Genomic DNA, 4,779 nt, shown 5'->3' with positions numbered 1-4,779 from the left:
AGTGACATTTTATAGCAGAGAAGATACAGTATCTTTAATACATTCAAGCAGCTAAGTTTCCCTTGTTATATGCTGGAAAATGATATTCCACAGTTAAATCTAAGATGGAATGCGGGATTTGTTGGCACAGAACTGTAGCAGAGTTCACTGCTCTAAAAAGTTGCTGTAATGTTACACTGTTAGTATACAACTTCATTCTCTTGAAGGGAACTACTAGCCAGAACTCCCATCTTTTCTCACTTGTCTGAACTTCTACAGAGCAAGATATACCTTATTTACACAGTAGGATTTTATTATTTATACTCTTTATGTCCAAATGCATGTGTCACTCTTACAGTAATATTATCCTGTTTCTTTACCTTCCAAAACTTTTCAATGGACAACAGTAAGAGTAAGAACAGTAAACTTTTACAAAATTACATTTGGGCCAAATATGATATACTTTTCAAATTACTATTTCCTTAATTTTACTGGTTTTAGAAAACATTCCAAGAAAACACCTATGGGAAATATGTCAGACAGCCTTGCACAGAAGTCAGAGAGAAATATGGTCTTCATCTAATTCAATTAACTGCTTTGAGTTGGATCCCAATAGTACAGAAATATGTTTGCTTTCTTTCAGACATTCTAAGATACAATTCACACTGCTTCCTCAATATAAAGAAGCATGGCTCAATAACATATACTCATGTTTTTTATTGTTCAAAATTTGAAACATCTCTAGATCTATCTTCATGAATTACACTGACAGATCTTCATTTAGGCAAAGATCTGAAGGCTTCAATTATTGTAAAACTCTACCTAGGGCTTTATAACAAATACCTCTACAACAATGAAAAGTGGCAATGGACATTACAAAATTTCCCAAGATGGAACTCCTGTCTGCATCTCTTGGAGATGAATACACTACAGCAAAAGACAAGAACACCTTGCAGAAAACCATTTCTGCATTTTGGCTTCAGTTCCTATGAGATAGTCAAAGGCAACATGCCAATTGATCAATATGTCAGCATTTAATGTGCAATAAATGCTACTGAGCAAAAATTAGATAAACATTGCCTGTTAAGCAAAGTATGCCTTAATGCTGTCAGGAAGGAGTGCATGAAGTTTTGGATCACCCTATGTGGTGAAACAGCAGTCAGAAGTCTGACTTGGACTTAACAAAAGGAAACAGAGGGCAATGCTCAGCATGAACACAAACGCACATAAAGACAACCAGATTTCATTAGTGCAGATTTTAATTTTGATTAAATGCTTCCTTTTCGTTGGGTCAAATTCATTGTTTTCATCCCTGTGTTTTCATTAATATTTTAACAGACACAGAACATTAAGTTGCATAACTTCAGTGTTCTAGCTAAAGATAACATCTTTAATAACAGCTACAAAGAGGGAGCTGGCATGCGCTGCTACCCAACTGCATAATGCTGTGAGGCACAGTGGGCTGCTGTGGTTATTGTGGCATGTGATGCAATGCATCAGTTCTCAATAACATGTAAAAGTGCATGATTGTGACATTTGCTTAGTCTGCGTGAAAAATGAACTCACAAATGCATTCATTACAAAACTATCAAGGTGATGGAAATGACTATGAAAGTCAAGAAGAGTCAAAGTGGTGACTCTACTAAACAGAAACCATAATTTTACCTTTGCTTTAAATGATGTGAAAAACTGTAATACACAACTGTTCAAACATGTCACAGGAAACCGGTAAATTATCAGTAACATTTTTCTTTTTTTCCTACTAACCACTGATTTTTTTGGTTGTTGGTTAGCTTACTTTCCTTGTTTAGACAATTTCTAACTACTAATAATGAAACTCGAGAAAATTCAAAATTCCAGATCAAAATTCAGCTGAGGTACAATTAGCAGAAATCCTTATGCTTGAATTTCTTAGCCATGACGAATCTGAATGATGGACTATGACGATGCACTCTACTGAGACCCATCAACATCAGTAATTCATTTCCCACCAGTCCCAAGCAGCCCATATGGGGCAGTTAATTTCTTAGTAAACCATAACACCACTACGTTTTCATTAAGATAAAGGGATGAAAAGCAAATGTGATACGGTGTGAGACTGAGATTAGTTTACTAATCTGTGAGCTCTCAATATAATTAGATTTTCAAGTCAGTAGAGTGGACCAGTTCTTTTTTCTATCTTAAAGCACAAAAAGTTCTGTATGTATACTAAACTTGAAAAACATTATGAGACTATGTAATCAATAGATGCGTAAAAATAGAATTCATACATTTTTAAGGACAGTTTTAAGAAACAAATACTAATAATCTTATAAGAAACAGGATGCTGAAGCCAGTGAAGCCAAAAAGCTTTCAAGATAAAAGCTATTGATATCTTCTAGCAATTCACTCAGAAACATCTGAGTTAAGAGGGGAGGGGGAAAAAAAAAAAAAAAAGCAAAAAAAGAACCAACACCAAAAACCACTGGTGATGGTAGATGAACAACAGCAGAAGGTGAACATCAGATTCCAGTGGATGTTAAGCAACAAACCAAAAAGGAGTCCAAAGTAACACCCCTTCGTATTTCCACAAATTAAGTATCAGTTCTCAGGCCAAATGTTTCCCTCTGTAAATAGACTTCTGTTGGGTTGTACTACTTTCAACTAGCTGGAGACATAATATACATGCATCAGACACTAAAAAAATATTGTAATTCATATCATTCATATCCATTATAACAGTCTCAGTTCTTCCTCATTCCACTTCTTTCAACCACCACACCATGGCCTTCCTTGAACAATATCATGCCCTTTCTCCTGCATGCCCAGTAAATTTCTAGGGGGTAAGAGGAGCTGCATGCCTGCTGCCAATATTTACACACTATTTGCCCTGTCAGGAGGCCAAAAAGGACAAATAAGTTTTACGTTAATATTATAGGTTTTCTTTAATACATGTAATAGATCTTGGCCAGAATACAAAACTAACCGAGAGACCATGCAAGATTTCTCTTGTTAGGAAATAAGAAGATGCAAGACATCAAACAAAAGTTTTTCAAGTCACAACACTCATTTACATATGAAAATCTGCAACAAAATGAAAAATTCTCTTTGCTAAAGAAAATGCTTTCTTGTTGTTTGTGTGCTTGAAAGAAGTTGACTGGCATCTGTCAGTAGCTCACAATCACTGGTGATTACTGAGAACATTTATTAACTTTCAGATAGAAGCACTACCATTATTTATTGTAGAAAATGCTTTTAAACAGGCAGCCCTAATGCTTATACAAACTGTAAAATTTCTTCGTTGTGTATCTTGTTCCCCTTGGAGCAATGAGATACATATCTCAGAAATAAAATGTGTACGTTGTATTATATAGTATAGAAGACGCTGTACACGCATAGTACAGCTAGAACTTCAAAAATCTTTGCATAATTTGAACATTTCTTGTGAAAAAGGTCTATCTTGTGTTCTTAACAAAGTCATAGAAATCGTGATAACCACAAATGCGCTCAGTCTAAAAAGGGAATGGTGTCTCCCAGGGGAGATTCAGATTGGTGCTCTTCAACATCTGTATCAATGACAAAGACAGTAGGATCGAGTTTACCTTCAGCAAGATTGCTGAAAACGCCAAGCTAAGAAGTGCATTTGACACAATAGAAGGAAGTCATGACATTCAGAGGTACCTGGGCAAGCTTGAAAAGAGAATCTATGAAAATTAATGTGGTTCAGTAAGGTCAAGGGTAAGGTGTTCCACTTGGGTCAGAGCAATCCCAGGCATGCATACAAACTGGCAGAACTCACTGAGAGCAGCCCTGTAAAGGATTTGAGGAGTCCTGGACATGAGCCAAAAGTCCATATTCATGTCCCAGAAGGCCAACAGTATCATGTGTTGCATCACAACGGGAGGCCAGCAGGAAGAGGGAGGTGATTGTCCCCCTTTTCTCTACCCTTAAGAGGCTCTATCTGGGGTACTGCATCTAGGCCTGGGGCCTCCAGCACAAGAAAGATGTGGAGCTATTGCAGAGGGTCTAGAGGAGGGCCATGAAGATATCAGAGGGCTGAAGCATCTCTCCTACGAAGAAAGGCTAAGGAATTCAGGATTGTTTAGCACAGAAAAGAGAAGACTCCAGGGAGACTTCATTGCGTTCTTCTAGTACTTAAAGGAAGCATATTGGCAGGAGGGAAATGGACTTTCTACATAATCTAACAGTGATAGAACAAGACAGAATTGCTTTAAAATAAAGAGGGTGTATAATCAATGAATGTACAGATGTTATAATTATGAAATATACCAGATAACTGGCTAAGCAGTTATTATTCCAAAAGAGAATAGACAGAATGCTTACCTGTATCCTAGGCTCTCTATGAAACTCCAAAAGAGGGGATCTCCTGAAGAGATTCTTCCCCACTGGTAGTCAGCTCTTAAATGGGTCTAGGAGAGGTAGAGCCAGGCTCCACCCCTTCTGGCAGCACAGGTGATCAATCAGAGGTTCAGGCTTTCAGGCCATGATTCAGCAGTTCCGAGAGGGAAAATTTAGGTTCGATTTTAGAAGGAAATTCTCAACTTAGAGGATGATGAGGCCCTGGCATAGCTGCTCAGAGAAGCTGTGGATGCTCCATCCCTGGAGGTGCTCAGTACTAGGTTGGATGGGTTTCTGGGCAGCTTGACCTGATGGGTGGCAGCCCTGCCCAAAGCAGGGAGTAGGAAATAAATCTTTGAGGTCCCTTCCAACCCTAGCATGCTGTGACTCTATGACTCTGTGACCCCTTGATACTAAGCAAGGAAGAAAAAAGTGGTTCACTAGTAAACAGAAGTAAGCAGT

At 38.0% G+C, this 4,779-nt stretch overlaps 1 protein-coding gene across 4 annotated transcripts in view; it reads right to left on the bottom strand.

Annotated features, from left to right (window-relative positions):
• Positions 1-4,368, bottom strand: part of ROBO1 (roundabout guidance receptor 1) — a 132,211-nt gene extending 127,843 nt beyond the window's left edge. For 3 of the 4 annotated variants that reach the window (XM_010722155.3, XM_019620113.2, XM_010722164.3), the window contains exon 1: positions 4,303-4,368. The gene's annotated coding sequence lies outside the window, so the exon portion shown is untranslated. The remainder of the gene's footprint in view (positions 1-4,302) is intronic. The other variant, XM_019620110.2, reaches the window with a different exon arrangement.
• Between the last annotated feature and the right edge of the window lie 411 nt (positions 4,369-4,779).

This window comes from Meleagris gallopavo, chromosome 1 (genome assembly GCF_000146605.3).
Source record: "Meleagris gallopavo isolate NT-WF06-2002-E0010 breed Aviagen turkey brand Nicholas breeding stock chromosome 1, Turkey_5.1, whole genome shotgun sequence".
NCBI classification, from domain to species: domain Eukaryota; kingdom Metazoa; phylum Chordata; class Aves; order Galliformes; family Phasianidae; genus Meleagris; species Meleagris gallopavo.
The sequence above is the reverse complement of the archived record's forward strand: the minus strand, read 5'-3'. Positions and strand labels throughout refer to the sequence as shown.